Genomic DNA, 18,837 nt, shown 5'->3' with positions numbered 1-18,837 from the left:
GTATAGGTATACTACCAGGTAGTATAATTATGTTCACAGTGGGTATAGATATACTATCAGGGAGTATAACTATGCTCATAGTGGGTATAACTATACTATCAGGAAGCATAACTATGCTCACACTGGGTATAACTATACTATCAGGGAGTATATGCTCACAGTGGGTATAGATATACTATCAGGGAGTATAATTATGCTCACAGTGGGTATAACTATACCATCAGGGAGTATAACTAGGGTATTAGAAAAGAGGAAGTGTCTTAATGACAGGGTGGTGGACACGACAATATAATATTGGGCGGGTACACCCCTCTCCCACTTTAATTATAACTTGTCTTCCACTGGTGACAGGATGGAGGCAGTGGGCGGGGTGGCTACTACCACTACAAACTACCACCGCAACCATAACTGCTACAATACTACCACCACCACGACTCCTGTCACCACCACCATTGGCTCTACCTCCACCACTACTACCAGCATTAACAATGCTACCACCACTGCCACCAACACAGCCACCGCCACTATCAACACGCCATCCTCTCCACCCCTACACTCATTTCCTCTCCACCCCTACACTCACTTCCTCTCCACCCCCACACTCCCTCTCCTCCACCACACTCACTTCATTCCCACCCCCACACTCCCTCTCCACCACCCACACACCCTTCCCTCCACCCACATTTTATCATGACTCTCCTCAGCTCCCATCTTCCAAATATTCATAAACCTTCTTCCATTATCATTCCCCTTTTTCCACGTCCACCTACACCAACCTCCTCCCCCCTCCTGCCTTCGTACTCCTTCCTCCTCCTCTTCTTCCTCCTCATCCTCCTCTCCTCCACCAGCACACAGACATTACTACACACCTGAGGCCGCACACCAGCTAAGGTATTAATAATATTTCCAATATGGGTATTCTTAAGCTGATTGCCTCCCTCACCTCTGTCTCAGGTGATTACTGCTCACACACACACACACACACACACACACACACACACACACACACACACACACACACACACACACACACAAACACACAATACAAACCCAGAGTAGTAATTCGGAAATTTTATTTTATATATGAAACATACCTTCTGCATTACCTACATTATGCATATGTCATTCTCAAAATATGTATAATTTATTCTGTACAAATATACGTATTTCTTTTTCGTATATAATCAGGGAGAAAATACCAATCTTCTGTGACCGTAAGGAATATTTGAATGTCATATGTATTCCGTTTTTTGTTTTGTTGCAATGAGGAAGAAAATGGGGTGTGTTTCTTTGGCAATGACGGGTGTTATGAAGGGAATTCGTGGAAAATTGGTGTTCAGTCGATGGGTGATGGTTGTCTTAGTTATTTGGCGATGTTCAGAATCACCTCCACCATCTCCACTATCATCACCACCATCTTTAGTATCTCTACACCCATCTCCACTATCACGACCTCCACTGTTGCTATCTCCATCACTATTACTATTTCCAAGACTACCATCACTTTCACCGCAACCACTCCACAGTCATCCACCTTCATTACTGTCGCCAACAACAACAAATAAAACACATCAATAAGAATATCCTCACCATCACCACCACCACTACCATCACCATCACCACCATCACGACCACCACCATCACCACCACCACCACCACCATTACCACCACCACCACCATTACCATCACCATTACCATCACCACCATTACCATCACCATTACCATCACCACCACCATTATCATCACCACCACCATTACCATCACCACCACCATTACCATCACCACCACCACGATCACCACCATCATCACCACCATCATCACCACCATCATCGCCACCACCACCACCACCACCACCATTTTAGCTACCAACAAAAGCTCCAGTGAGTGGGGTCGTCATGTAACTAAGAATTACATCAGGAGAAATTTTCTCATTTCCCCTGAAATGAGCCCTATAGGCGGGAAGTATAGTGTCTGCAATCTGGAGGAGTCGGGATGTTAGTCCTTGAGAAGGAAAGTACAGTGTTTGAAGTCTAAAGTGTGGGAAATGTAATCCTGGAGGTGGAAACTAGTGTCTGCACTCTGAGGGACAGGTAGGATTACTGCAATCCTTTAAGTACAGTCTAGGTACTCAGAAGTCCTTGAGATGGGACGTACTATACTAGAATACGAAATTAATAGGCTGTTGGACTCCACCAAATATGTATAGCAAAGGCCCATTTCTAGGGTGTTGATTCCGTCATGTCTGCACAAATCAACACCTCCGGAAGAAGGTGTTCCATTTTGTCTCTGATAACTGTTATTTTGCTGAATGACAGAGCCCGAATGACGGAGGTCTATGTAATGCACGAACTGATGTTGTTAACGCAAACCTCAACATACTCAAAATGCTTGTCAAGAGAGGTAATCCACCCTAGCCGTTCACCACTGCAAACTGTGATCCGTGTAAGCCCGCACAAAATACTCAGGATGACATTGCACCAAAGTTTAAGATGACATATTCACAAGGATGAGTTCCCTAGGTCAAAGATGCTGAGCCATCTTAAAGACGACAACGAAGACTGGATAACACCTGACTTTGTCTTGGTACAAAATGAATAACTTCATGTGCCTCCACCGAACATCTCAACACCGCGAAGGACACCGATGGCAACACACCGCGCAGAGCAAGTACCGGACAACAAGCCATCCACCTGCAAGCCCACCTTGCGCTCACGAGCCTCCGGAGATGTAACCTACAAGGTAATTAACGTCATGAAAAATAAGTATATGTACACGTACCGCACGATATGCACGTGTATTACAGATGGGCAGCGAGAGATGCAACCTATATATATATTTCACGTTGACTTAAAAGTGAAAAACCTCACCCAACCACCGCCAGTAAACCTTAAAAGGGGTTGGGCCACTTATCTTTTTGTTCCCCACTTCTCTCCCCCTTATTTCTCCTCATTGATTTTCTATCCATCCTCTTCTTTCTTTTTCTTCCTTACCAGGGTTATGGTCATAGTTCGTTCATGGATTATCTTTCCAATAATAATAATAATAATAATAATAATAATAATAATATTAGTAGTAGTAGTAGTAGTATTGTTTGATTCATTCACTTTCTCTTGTCCTCTTTTTCTTATACAAAGGATCTATGTATATTTTCTGCTAATCCTTAAGTACTTTTACTTCTTTCATGAATATTCCTTAGGCACCTTTACTTCTGTCATATTTCTTAGGTGCCATTACTTTATATTTCTTAGCTACCTATACTTCTTTCATATTCCTTAGGTACTTTTGCTTCTTTCATGAATATTCCTTAAGCACCTTTACTTCTTTCATGAATATTAATTAGATACCTTTATTTCTTTCATGAATATTTCTTAGGTACCTTTAGTTTTTTTCATATTTCTTAGGTACTTTTACTTCTTCGTTGAATATTCCTTAGGTACCGTTACTTCTTTTGTGAAGATTCCTTAGGCACCATTACTCTTTCATGAATATTTCTTAAGTACCTTTACTTTCTTCAAGATTTAGTTTTATTCATTCCTATTGTGTTATCCGCTTTCACCCAGCATGCATCATATATATATATATATATATATATATATATATATATATATATATATATATATATATATATATATATATATATGATATATATATATATATATATATATATATATATATATATATATATAGAGAGAGAGAGAGAGAGAGAGAGAGAGAGAGAGAGAGAGAGAGAGAGGGAGAGAGAGGGGGGGAGAGAGAGAGAGAGAGAGAGGGAGAGAGAGAGGGAGAGAGAGAGAGAGAGAGAGGGGGGAGAGAGAGAGAGAGAGAGAACCAGGAGGTGGATCTCAACCCCAGCAAACAAGACAACAAGAATGCCTCACTCTTATCACTGGATCAACGCACTGCTCGTGTAAACTCACTTCTGACATCATCATGACAAGCCAAATAATCCTAGAGGTCACACATCCACCTACGTTTTTATTCTCCCAACAGCAGGAAATCAAACACGAGCCACTGCACAGATTAATAATAATAATTATTACAATTTGTACAAGAACATAAAACAAAACGTAGGGGCCTAGCTAACGCTACTAGCATACTATGTAGAAAGTCACTGGTTATGCAGAGCATTTCTGGCAACATAGGTTAATTTTATCTCCCCGGGATGCCATCCACAACAGTCGGTTAACACCTATGTACCTGCTTACTGTTAGGTGAACAGGGGCAGCAGGTGTAAGCAAATTTACCCAATGTTTCACCCGTGCCAAGTTTGATCCCGGTTCCTCAGTGTTTGAGCTAATTATGTTACCAATCTCCCTGGGACCGCCATGGTCTCACAGAACACACATCGTTCTTACGCTCCCTCCCATCTTTAATTATCAAATCACGTTATTCCTCTAAATACAGTCAAGCACATTATCATCTGTACACTTCACAAAATATGAAAAAAATCTTACAGTATCTTTCTTCTCACATTACAACCCACATACAAACTTGTTTTACTAATTTAAGAAAATTTTAAATAGAGCTCACAGAAGTGAGCATCACCGGTGATAACTCAGTTAAAAAGCTCACTTAACTAGCCAGAAATTCTAACTACAATAAAAAAAAAATACATAATCAGCTTAAATTAAACATTAAAAAGTTTGCACTATATTTTCATATTTTATTTTCACTTGCAAAACAGGAATTGCTCCGAATTAAAAAAAAAAATTATACTTCTATTTTCTTCAGTAAGTAATCATTTTCTGTATCGTCAGAGGTCTTCACAGGTAAGCCAACACAGGTGCTCCCGTGGTGCAGCCTCTCTCTATAACCAAATTTCCTTAAAACTACAAACTTTCTCTTCTCCAGACAACTCCACCATTATCCTTCGCTAGATGTGGGCCACCAGCATCTCACTGGCCTACCCTTGCTAATTGACGATTAAGTCCAGTTATTTGGTAAGACAATACAGTCGTCAGACAACGGCTCATAGGGATAGCATTGTTTCACGGTACTAGACATCTGGACATCCTCACAAGATGACACATTTCTCCATTAAAACTTATTCCTTGGGTAGCCTTAAAAATGGGAAACATTGGGAAAATATTTTTGTTAATGGGTTTGGGTTTCAGATAAAGCTGCCTAATATGGGTCCGTAGGCTTAGTGCAGTGTTCCTTCTTACCTATCTTCTTCCATAACTAAAGAGTTAAAACTTGGAATAAGGCCAGGGATTGCAAGAGAAGGCCCACAGTCACAAAACCACAACTTGAATCCTCTGTCATGAAAACAAGAGGCAACCAGCTGCTCGTACAGTATCCCAGGGAATCTCCCTCTACACAGCAGACATACTTTCACTGGTAGATCAGAGACAGCTGGGGGATATTTACTTTATGTATGGGCCTATCCTTCCTGGCTGGAAGGATAGCCACAGACGGGACGAAACAACCACCTTGCTTCTTCCTTAGGAGTACGCGGCTAGCACTTTTCAGTAGGGCAACAAGTGATTGGCTTTCTCTCGATGAGCGGCGATTGGGAGGTAAGGTGGGTTGAGGTAAGCAGCCGCTTTGGTGGGCACAGGGTGGGTGGCGGTCAGGTGGGTGGGCAGCCTAGAGGCTAGATGAGTTAGGTGATTGGCGTCACAGGTTCCAGAGTGAAGCCGGAGGAATCACTACACACCTGACTGCTGGGGGAGAAGTGGTGGTGAAGGAACCTGCCTCATGTTGAGTGATGGGTTGTTGGGTTGTGAATGATGACTGAGGAACACTGAACATGGGATACATCACATACTACATACCTGTAAGCGTAGTTTGGCCCGATTGTGTGCACTCGAATACACAATCCACTGTTCTCCCACACAGATTAGTACAACGCTCCCAGAACTGTATTAAACAATTAACTTTCAGATTGTCTTCCACGTTTCTTGCTCTGTAATAGCTCTTCCTTACCTTCCTGATCACATGTGACATCTCATCTCAGCTAAATCTGGAGAATAAAACATCCGAAAGATATTTTCCTCGTGGGAGTCTAAAACGAATAAGGAATAGAAACACCAAAAGCGTAGTGAACATCTTTGTTTACTATCCAAATCTCTTCATCTAATATGCAATAATCGCGAACCAGCCATGAAAGATGCAAAGTAACCCCAGGGGGAGTTGAATGAAAGCTCTGTGTTGCAGAAATGAGTAGGAAGTCCAGGCAGATTCGTTTAGGGAAACGAGAGAGTCGTTTCCTTGAACGAATCTACCTAGACTTGCTACTCACCTCTGCAACATTTACAAGCTCCTGATGATTTGTTGGTTACAACACGAAAAGCCTACAGCTATCGTTCAACTCTCCCTGTAGTTATTTTGTATCTTCATCTATCTGTCACATGATTGGCCTGCTACCATTTTTTCTATTCCCTCTACAATTTTCCGGAAGCTTTATACTGAACTGTGAGTCCATCCCAAACTAAATAATTCCTTCAACTGACTTGAAAATTTATCACCTTCACTCTCAGTGTTAGGACACCCTTAAATATTTTTTTTTATTTGTGGTTCACATAGATGCGAACCACAAGTAATAATAATAATAATAATAATAATAATAATAATAATCATCGTCATACTGAATCACCACCATAACACAGGAGGTGCAAGTTGCTTCATCTTCTGATACAGCAGTTTTCATCACTTAACCTCCACTTAATCAATAAAAATATCAGGGGAAATTATACTGACGATAAATATACACTAAATTGTGAGGAAATACTATAATTACACCGATGTCCAGACACCATCTAGAGATAAGAAAATGATTAGCATGATTAGCAAAGTTTTTCAAATCGCTATAGATCCTTCCTCAGACCAGAATAGAGGAAAAAAGTGAAACTGTGGATAAACGATGCATAAAGTTGGCTTATATCAAGAGAAGTGCATCATGGTAGGAAAACAAAAGAAGGCAGAAAAGAATAATTCTAGATCAGTGATATTTAACCTTTTCACGATTACAGACTCCTTTCGGATTAACCAGTATGTCATCATATCCCCGTCACCAGACTATGGAAATCACCACCACCAATCCTATTATGTACCAATATGAGTTTAAAAAATGTCAATAGCTTGGTTTTACTTGACAAATGGATAGCTAGCAACAGAAGAGCAGAAGGAAAATCATAAGGCTTTAGTCATATGTATTTATAGAAAAGCGGCAAATTGTTCAGAGACGATCGAGTCCCATACTCCCATTATTTGGTACCAGTACCCCCAAAGGGGTATGGATACCCCCGGTTAAGAACCCCTGGGCTAGAGGAATTCTTAAAACTCGGTGGTTAAGGCTTGATATTAAATAAAACACATAAAGACACTGAGTTCACGAAATCTATGATTTTGTTTGTATTAAACTAATTATGAAAGTATGGAAATACACAATTACTGGGGAAGTTACTACAATGTAATGGTAAGGGAATAATAAAATATTTTATGGGAGATATTACAGTGATTTGTTACATTATTATGAGAACTGAGAATACAGAGCATGTCAAAGGAAGGTATAGTTTTAGTCTATAGTTTTATGGAGGTATTCCAAGCCTCCACACGGGTGCTTCGGCACCTATTTAAAAGGTGCCTTCACCTATCCCATGCCACCACCCACCATTCAGTACTCACCACATGGCACTTACAACTCAGCACCCACCACTCAGCACCTACAACTCAGCACCCATCACTCAGAACCCACCACTCAGCGCCTACAACTCAGCATCCACAACTTAATACCTACAACTCAGCACCCACCACTCAGCGCCTACAACTCAGCACCTAACACTCAGCACCCACCACTCAGAACCCATCACTCAGCACCTACAACTCAGCACCCACCACTCAATACCCACCACTTAATACCCACCATTCAGCACCCACAGTACTCACAACTCAGCACCCACTACTCAGCACCTACAACTCAGTACCCATCGCTCAACACTCACAACTAAACATCTACAACTCTGGACCCACAACTCAACACCCACCACATACTACCAATTACGTATTACTCACCACCCCACAACTCACCACCCACACCCCTCCACTCATCACCCACTCACCACCCATCACTAGTTATCCCTAAGCATACATAACCTTCGGCTATGTTTTTATTCACAGTTTTTGTGAGACGGCAAAATTACAACGCTTGACTTTCACTGTTATCGCTATACCAGACATGTTCATGTTCCTGTCGTAAATATGTGTGAAGATGTTGTGTGGTCATGAATGTGGTGATGGTGAGTGGTTTTATCTGTGGCGATGATGCAGGTATGTTGCAATAGTTATGGTGAAATTGTGTAGCAATAGCTGTGGTGATGGTGAAGTTGTGTAGTAATATCTGTGATGGTGAAGATGTATAGTAGTATTTGTGGTGATGGTATGTGGCTATAGCTGTGGTGATGGTGAATGGTTATGTCTGTGGTGATGGTGAAGGTATTAATTTATCCAAGTCTCGTTGTAGGGAATGACAGTAATTTCTCTGTTGCTATTCATGTTTATTTCAAAAAATTACTGGGGAGAATACTAATCCTTGTGGCACTCTTCGGTTGGTATTTCCTCAAGAATTAAGAAAATGGTTATAACTGACCATAATTTCTAAAAGGGTGGACCGGTAAGCCAGTGGAAGGCCTCGGTCAGATGACGAACGGCGGGTCATCATCTAAGACTCGCGTCAGGAAGCACTTATCCTGTTTAATGACGAACCTTAACCTAACCTGACCTCCTCAAGAATCTTATTTTCCTCTTGTGTGTGTGTGTGTGTGTGTGTGTGTGTGTGTGTGTGTGTGTGTGTGTGTGTGATTTAAATTTAATCTGTTTTTAAACAACATTTAGAGTAATATCAAAATAGGAATTACAGCTCTATAAATTACCTGTCTGGTTTAACCAAATGTCCGCTGCCATTAGTGTTTTTTTTTTAAATAATCAGAAATTTCCTTTTATATTAATTTCGTGTTTAACACTTACATAGGGAAGGAGGAGGGAGCCTGGGGAGAAAGAGAGGGGAACCTGGGAGGAGGATGGGAGCCTGGGGAGGAGGTGAGGGGAGCCTGGAGAAGGAGGAGGGGAACCTAGGGGAGGAGGAGGGAGCATGGGGAGAAAGATAGGGGAGCCTGGGAGAAGAAGGGGAGCCTGGGGAGGAGAGAGGAGCCTGGGGAGGAGGAGAGGGGACCCTGAGGGAGGAGAAGGAAGCCTGGGGAAGGAGGAGAGGGTAGCCTGAGGGAGGAGAGGAGAGCCTGGGGGAGGAGGAGAGGGAAGCCTGGGAGAACGAGGGGAGAACCTGGGAAGGTGAAGGAAGCCTAGGGAGGAGGAGGAGGAGGAGATCATGGTGTAGGAAGGGGAAGCCAGGGGAGAGGCAGGGGGAGGCAGGGGAGAGGAAGGGAAAGCCAGGGAAGAGGAAGGGGAAGCCAGGGGAGAGGAAGGGGAAGCCAGGTGGACGTAGGGGGAAGCCTTGCCAGGATGCTGATACATAATGGATGGTTTACAATTTACATATTACGCGTGAACTGCCTCCGGTGGTCCGTAAACACCCCAGCTTGGCAAATGTTCTGACGTCACGGATAATCAAGCGTGTGTACGTTACTCCATCACCCCAGGTAACCGTGACTAGTCCACACGCACCTGACTACACGCACATGTGTGAGTTTACTCACATATACATGAAACTACACACACGTGTGTGAGCAAGACGCAATGTACGAGTCTAGACACACATGTATGAGTCTACACGCACATGTGTGAGTCTAGACGCACATATGTGTGAGTCTAGACGCACATATGTGTGAGTCTAGAGTAGACACACGTGTGTGAGTCTAGACACACATGTGTGAGTGTAGAAACACATGTCAAGAGAGAGTGGATCTAGTGGGGACCCGCATAAATCGGGTCAGGAGCTGAGACTTGACCCCTGCAATCACGCATAGGCGAGTACAGACACTTAACTCCCCCCCACACACGCACCAGGAGCTATGAATTGACCCCTACAACCACAGTCAGGTGAGTACATACACACATACACTCAACACTCATATACACACCATACACAAAACAACACACAAAACAACACACACACACACACACACACACACACACACACACACACACACACACACACACACACACACACACACACACACACACACACACACAAACACACACACACTGAAGAGAATAGACTCAGAAGTGCCACTGTTTGCAGACGATGTCAAGGTAATGAGGAGTATTCAATCGGAGGAGGACCAGGCAGGACTACAAAGGAATTTGGATAGGCTACAGGCCTAGTCCAGCAAATGGCTCTTGGAGTTCAACCCCGCCAATGGAAAGTTATGAAGGTCGGGGAAGGGCAAAGTAGACCGCAGACAGAATATAGTCTAGGGGGCCAAAGATTACAAGCCTCACTCAAGGAAAAAGATATTGTGATGAGTATAACACCGAACACATCTCTTGAGGCGCACATCAACCAAATAACTGCTGCGGGATACAGGCGACTAGCAAACTTAAGAATAGCATTCCGACATCTCAGTAAGGAGAGTCGTTCAGAACTCTGTACATCTTGTACATCAGGCACATATTGGAGTATGCAGCACCAGTTTGGAATACACACCTGGCCAAGCACGTCAAGAAATTAGAGAAAGTGCAAAGGTTTGCAACGAGACTGGTCCCGATGTTAAGAGGCATGTCCTACGAGGATAGGATAAGGAAAATCGAATTAACGACACTGGAGAACAGAAGGGAGAGGGGGTACATGATAACAACATATAAAATACTGAGAGAAATCGACAAGGTGGACAGGGACAGCATGTTCCAGAGATGGGACACATTAACAAGGTGTCACAACTGGAAGTTGAAGACTCAGATGAGTCACAGGGATGTTAGAAAGTATTTCTTCAGTCAGAGTTGTTAGGAAATGGAATAGTCTGGAAAAAGAGGTGGCGGAGGTAGGATCCATACATAGTTTTAAGAAGAGGTATGATAAAGCTCACGGAGCAGGGAGGGAGTGACCTAGTAGCGACCAGTGAAGAGGACGAGCCAGGAGCTATGACTTGAATCCTGCAACCACAATTAGGTGAGTATTCTCTCTCACTCACACACACACACACACACACACACACACACACACACACACAAACACACAAACACACACACACACACACACACACACACACACACACACACACACACACACACACACACACACACACACACACAAGCATGCACACACACGCACCTCTTACCTTACCCCCATCTATCCTCCTCTGTTTCCGTCTCTCACCTGCCAGACTTGATCCGGATACCCTGTAGTTCGGATAAACCCAAGACTGGCCGCTTCAGAGCGGAGAGGGACCCTACCCCCCATTTGGCTGTGAGTTTGAGCTGCGGCTGTACACTAGTGTGTAATCATACCAGCATTTACTTGTCCATTGTAAGTGAGTGGGGAGACGTGGCCAGCGACACTCTCAAGTTTCAATGTTTAGCGTTCGCTGTTTCGCTTATTTCCGGAGGCATTTCCTTTGTTTTATGAGTGTGTTTGTAGGGGAGTTCGCTCGTATTCTTTGATGGCGTGCATTAAGCCTCCAGCTTTTGTTTCTCATTGGGTGTTTCTTAGAGATGTGTGTGTCTATCTTCTACGAGACGGCAGATAAGCCATTCGTTGAACTATGTTACTCAAAATTTATTCATACTCCTTGTATATAGAGTCATGTAGAATCCTATCCCCCCTTCACAGAGAACAAATTCTTCATTATACAAATGGCAGTGAATAACAATAATTACCTCATCAAATCGAATTGTAACCATCGTAGTAGCAAGTAGTGATTATAGAAGAATAAAGACGGAAAAAAATTCCCTCGAGAGAGTAATGATAAACGGGAATGCGAGGCTGACTGCCCCCTTCTCCCTCGACCCCTATAAATGATAGCGTTAGGGACGTAATCCGTCAGATCACGAGGTAATTACAAGTACTGCCAATGACAAGGTCTAAAACTAAACAGGTTATAATTACGCCACGGAATCGGACACACTTTCTGGAGGCCCCTCAGGACTTTGATGCTTTTTCCCAAAAATTTTTCCCCTCCCTCTGTATTCTCTTCTGTTCTCTCTCTCTCTGTCAGTCTGTCTCTCTGTCTCTCTCTCTCTCTCTCTCTCTCTCTCTCTCTCTCTCTCTCTCTCTCTCTCTCTCTCTCTCTCTCTCTCTCTTTCTCTGTCTCTCTCTCTCTCTCTCTCTCTCTCTCTCTCTCTCTCTCTCTCTCTCTCTCTCTCTCTCTCTCTCTCTCTCTCTCTCTCTCTCTCTCGCTTTTGTGTTTGAACACTGGAAATAAAAACGTGAAGTCGTGAGGGTTGGTTCAGTGTGAGGCAGACCGATTCTCCCCCGTTTTTGTATCTGGCCACGATGACAAGCCCGCCCAGGGCCCCCATCCCTTACCCTTAGGGGTTAAAGGCCTCCATCATTTACCCTTAGGGGCTAAGGGATACATCTCTTATGTACGAAGATTATGGATTTTATCCCTTACTTTTAGAGGGTAAGGTATACAGTCCATAAAGGACAGTTACGGTACTCTGTGCTTCAGCCTTATAATTTACGGGACTTATCCTCAAGGGTAAATTAAGAGATGAAGGACCTGAGGGAAGAGAAAAAGAAAATAAGATGTGGAGAAAAAATCCCAGCATGCACCAAGACGGTAGAGGGCACAAGACAATAAATCATAACCATATTTGTAAAGCCATGGACCGGTGAACCAGCGGAAGGCCTCGATCAAATGACCAAAAGCTCCAGCGCCGGGTCATCATATGACTAAGACCCGCGTCAGGAAACACTTATCCTGTTTCCTGACAACCTTACCTAACTTAATATAAAGGAGGTAAGACAGTGGAGCTGGTGGACACTCTTGTCCTTGACGTGTCATTATGACAAACATACAAACAACGCAAGGAAAATTATAGTCCCCTTCTTTCTTTTCATTCTCTGTAGGTGATAAGCTAAGCCACAAAAAAGGCAATCTGAAATCAAATTAAATATGACTCAGTGAAAGCCAGTGATTCATGCTGGAATCTTCGTGCTTAATATGAGAAAGGAAATATATGCTAAAGTTTGTATACTTTTTTGTCACTGAGAGTAAGCTGACCTGAGTGGCTTTTAAGTCGACCTGCTTTTCTGGCTGATCTTACTCCTACATGCTTGAAAGAAACCATTTGGGTTGGACTTCGATTCCATTCTGACCTCTACATTCTTTTCACAAGTGTATAAATAAACTGTTTAGAAAACCGACTCCAGGCTGAGGGACTGATTACCTCAAACTCCTCCTCATCTTCCACCTTCCTCTGCATTGGACTGAAGAAGCCACTGGCTGGTTGAACGTTTTCAGAATAAAGATAACCAAATATTGAACAAGTGTATTTTTTTTTGACATACTGTACATGTCCCTTCAAGGAATGCCGGTGAAGGGCTCTTGATCCAAGAAGTGGAGAACATCTTTCCCTTCCTCAGATCGAACCTGATTATTTCCTATTTCCGAGCATTGTATAACCCCTGCGGTTTTAGCCCTTTCCGGTTAATACAATAACACTAATAAACAGGTTTCAAACGGGTCATTAAACTGCTGTCATCAAGTGCTTCCCAGTAAAGAAAAATGATTATTTAAAAGAAAATAGAGCTAATGAAATAATAAAAAGGAAAACGAACATACGACCAACTGGATATAAATGTCGCGCTGCCGACAATACGATCATATGATAAAACTCTATATAGAGCGAAACGTAGTCCCAAAGAAAACTTTTGCGTGTTGATTCTTTACAGACGACAAAAAACACCAACACAGATGACTGTGGTCTTAAGGATATCGAACACTTTAAGTTAACGTTCACATTGGAGTTTGTTATGCTAAGCTCACTCACAATTTGCTCATCTTTGGTGAAGTGTTCTTTGATGGGGAAAAAATCTTCATGTGAACTAATTTGATTAACACAGCACCGATGACTACCACAGTAACTGTGACTACCACAGTAACTGTGACTACCACAGCAACTGTGACTACCACAGTAACTGTGACTACCACAGTAACTGTGACTACCACAGTAACTGTGACTACCACAGTAACTGTGACTACTACAGTAACTGTGACTACCACAGTAACTGTGACTACCACAGTAACTGTGACTACTACAGTAACTGTGATTACCACAGTAACTGTGACTACTACAGTAACTGTGACTACCACAATAACTGTGACTACTACAGTAACTGTGACTACTATAGTAACTGTGACTACTACAGTAACTGTGATTACCACAGTAACTGTGACTACTACAGTAACTGTGACTACCACAGTAACTGTGACTACCACAGTAACTGTGACTACTACAGTAACTGTGACTACCACAGTAACTGTGACTACTACAGTAACTGTGATTACCACAGTAACTGTGACTACCACAGTAACTGTGACTACCACAGTAACTGTGACTACCACAGTAACTGTGACTACCACAGTAACTGTGACTACCACAGTAACTGTGATTACCACAGCACCGATGACTACCACAGCAACTGTGACTACCACAGTAACTGTGACTACCACAGTAACTGTGATTACCACAGCAACTGTGATTACCACAGCAACTGTGATTACCACAGTAACTGTGACTACCACGGTAACTGTGATTACCACAGCAACTGTGATTACCACAGTAACTGTGACTACCACAGTAACTGTGACTACCACAGTAACTGTGACTACCATAGTAACTGTGACTACCACAGCAACTGTGACTACCACAGTAACTGTGACAACCACAGTAACTGTGACTACCACAGCAACTGTGACTACCACAGCAACTGTGACTACCACAGTAACTGTGACTACCACAACAACTGTGACTACAACAGCAACTGTGACTACCACAGCAACTATGACTACCACAGTAACTGTGACTACCACAGTAACTGTGACTACCACAGTAACTGTGACTACCACAGCAACTGTGACTACCACAGCAACTGTGACTACCACAGTAACTGTGACTACCACAACAACTGTGACTACAACAACAACTGTGACTACCACAGCAACTATGACTACCACAGTAACTGTGACTACCACAGTAACTGTGACTACCACAGCAACTGTGACTACCACAGCAACTGTGACTACCACAGCAACTGTGACTACCACAGCAACTGTGACCACCACAGCAACTGTGACTACTCTTTGCTACAAGGGCAACACAATCTCCGCATCCACAGACACTTCAAATAGATCTAGTGTTTAGTTATAATTATAATAATTCAGATAGATCATCTGTTTTTTTCAGTATCTCCAAACTTTAGTCTGGAAACCAAGGAAACACCCGAGGCTTCGTTTTTAATACTTGATGCTTCCTGAGCTCATTCTACGAATGTAAATTAAAACTACATTGTTAATGCCAGGACTTAATGGTTAATGGTTACATTGGTTGGTTGGTTAATGGGGTTTAAAGCTTATTGACTTCACGAGAGTCATTAAGGCTACATATAACCTGTTCCCAACTAGTTAAAAATTCTTTATTCCCTAAAACAGTGATTCAAGTAAATTCTCATTATTTATACAAGAGATATACACCTCTCGGTGTTTATGTCCTGTTGCTATTATGGTAGCAAATTGTCTGTCATCGTCGGTCAGGGGGGGGGCATAGGTTCGAGTCATGATCTCGGCAGTGAGTTGCTGATTTTTGAGTACAGAATTTTGTGCACGTGCGTTTGTGTGAGATATATATATATATATATATATATATATATATATATATATATATATATATATATATATATACATATATTGGGGTGCGTGTGTATGTGTGTGCGTGTAGTAGTAGTTGCTAGTTTTCGATAGCACTTCTCGATAGACACTTGGCCTGTTTTATGTGGTGGTGGTGGTGGTGTGTGTGTGTGTGTGTGTGTGTGTGTGTGTGTGTGTGTGTGTGTGTGTGTGTGTGTGTGTGTGTGTGTGTGCGTGCCCGCACGCGCGCACGTTAAAAATAGGAGAATGAAGACTTCAAAACGAAACCCAGAGAGAAAAAAACGGGGAAAAGAACCACGAGAAATAACGAAAAAAAGAAAACGGACACACAAAGCGAACGAAGAGAGAAACATAAGCAAGAGGCGATGACAGAGGAAAAGGAGAGGGGGGGAAGGAACAAGAATAATAGAGATGGATCGGTCCATCTATCAGCCGAGAATGGGAAGTGATAGAAGAAATATGAATTATGAGTCTGATAAGTAATGAATGTGAAAATTATAAGAATTGTGTGGGTGATGGTGAGTGTGGTGAATATGACAGGTATGGTGAGTGTGGTGAATATGACAGGTATGGTGAGTGTGGTGAATATGACAGGTATGGTGAGTGTGGTGAATATGACAGGTATGGTGAGTGTGGTGAATATGACAGGTATGGTGAGTGTGGTGAATATGACAGGTATGGTGAGTGTGGTGAATATGACAGGTATGGTGAGTGTGGTGAATATGGCAGGTATGGTGTGGTGAATATGACAGGTATGGTGAATATGACAGGTATGGTGAGTGTGGTGAATATGACAGGTATGGTGAGTGTGGTGAATATGCAGGTATGGTGAGTGTGGTGAATATGACAGGTATGTGGTGTGGTGAATATGACAGGTATGGTGAGTGTGGTGAATATGACAGGTATGGTGAATATGACAGGTGTGGTGAATAAGGCAGGTATGGTGAGTGTGGTGAATATGACAGGTGGGTGAGTGTGGTGAATATGACAGGTATGGTGAGTGTGGTGAATATGACAGGTGGGTGAGTGTGGTGAATATGACAGGTGGATGAGTGTGGTGAATATGACAGGTGGGTGAGTGTGGAGAATATGACAGGTATGGTGAGTGTGGTGAATATGACAGGTGGGTGAGTGTGGTGAATATTGCAAGTATGGTGAGTGTGGTGAATATGACAGGTGGGTGAGTGTGGTGAATATGACAGGTGGGTGAGTGTGGTGAATATGACAGGTGGGTGAGTGTGGTGAATATGACAGGTGGGTGAGTGTGGTGAATATGGCAGGTATGGTGAGTGTGGTGAATATGATAAGTGGGTGAGTGTGGTGAATATGACAGGTATGGTGAGTGTGGTGAATATGACAGGTGGGTGAGTGTGGTGAATATGACAGGTGGGTGAGTGTGGTGAATATTGCAAGTATGGTGAGTGTGGTGAATATGACAGGTGGGTGAGTGTGGTGAATATGACAGGTGAGTGAGTGTGGTGAATATGACAGGTGTGTGAGTGTGGTGAATATGACAGGTGGGTGAGTGTGGTGAATATGGCAGGTATGGTGAGTGTGGTGAATATGACAGGTGGGTGAGTGTGGTGAATATGACAGGTGGGTGAGTGTGGTGAATATGACAGGTATGGTGAGTGTGGTGAATATGACAGGTATGGTGTGTGTGGTGAATATGACAGGTATGGTGAGTGTGGTGAATATTATAAGTATGGTGAGTGTGGTGATTATGACAGGTATGGTGAGTGTGGTGAATATCACTTGTATGATGAGTGTGGTGAATATGACAGGTATGGTGAGTGTGGTAAATATGACAGGTATGGTGAGTGTGGTGAATATGATAGATATGGTGAGTGAGGTGAATATGACAGGTATGGTGAGTGTGGTGAATATGACAGGTATGGTGAGTGTGGTGAATATGACATGTATGGTGTGTGTGGTGAATATGACAGGTATAGTGAGTGTAGTGAATATGACAGGTATGGTGAGTGTGGTGAATATGACAGGTATGGTGAGTGTTTTGAATGACAGGTATGGTGAGTGTGGGGAATATGAAAGGTATGGTGAGTGTGGTGAATATGACAGGTATGGTGAGTGTGGTGAATATGACATGTATGGTGTGTGTGGAGATTATGGCAGGTATGGTGAGTGTGGTGAATGTGACAGGTGGGTGAGTGTGGTGAATATGACAGGTATGGTGAGTGTGGTGAATATGACAGGTGGGTGAGTGTGGTGAATATGACAGGTGGGGGAGTGTGGTGAATATGACAGGTGGGTGAGTGTGGTGAATATGACAGGTATGGTGAGTGTGGTGAATATGACAGGTATGGTGAGTGTGGTGAATATGACAGGTATAGTGAGTGTCGTGAATATTGCAACTATGGTGAGTGTGGTGATTATGACAGGTATGGCGAGTGTGGTGAATATCACTTGTATGGTGAGTGTGGTTAATATGACAGGTATGGTGAGTGTGGTAAATATGACAGGTATGGTGAGTGTGGTGAATATGACAAGTGTGGTGAGTGTGATGAATACGACAGGTATGGTGAGTGTGGTGAGTATGACAAGTATGGTGAGTGTGGTGAATACGACATGTATGGTGAGTGATGATTATGACAGGTATGGTGAGTGTGGTAAATATGACAGATATGGTGTGTATGGTATGACAGGTATGGTGAGTGGTATGACAGATATGGTGAGTGTGGTATGACACGTGAGTGTGGTATGACAGGTAAAGTGTGGTGAATATGACAGGTAAAGTGAGTGTGGTGAGTATGACAGGTATGGTAGTGTGGTATGACAGGTATGGTAGTGTGGTATGACAGGTATGGTGAGTGTGGTATGACAGGTATGGTGAGTGTGGTATGACAGGTATGGTGAGTGTGGTGAATATGATAGACATGGTGAGAGTGGTGAATATGACAAGTGTGGTGAGTGTGGTGAATACGACAGGTATGGTGAGTGTGGTGAGTATGACAAGTATGGTGAGTGTGGTGAATACGACATGTTTGGTGAGTGATGATTATGACAGGTATGGTGAGTGTGGTAAATATGGCAGATATGGTGTGTATGGTAT

This window comes from Cherax quadricarinatus, chromosome 82, assembly GCF_038502225.1.
Source record: "Cherax quadricarinatus isolate ZL_2023a chromosome 82, ASM3850222v1, whole genome shotgun sequence".
Taxonomy (NCBI): Eukaryota; Metazoa; Arthropoda; class Malacostraca; order Decapoda; family Parastacidae; genus Cherax; species Cherax quadricarinatus.
This window is presented reverse-complemented; position numbering follows the sequence as displayed.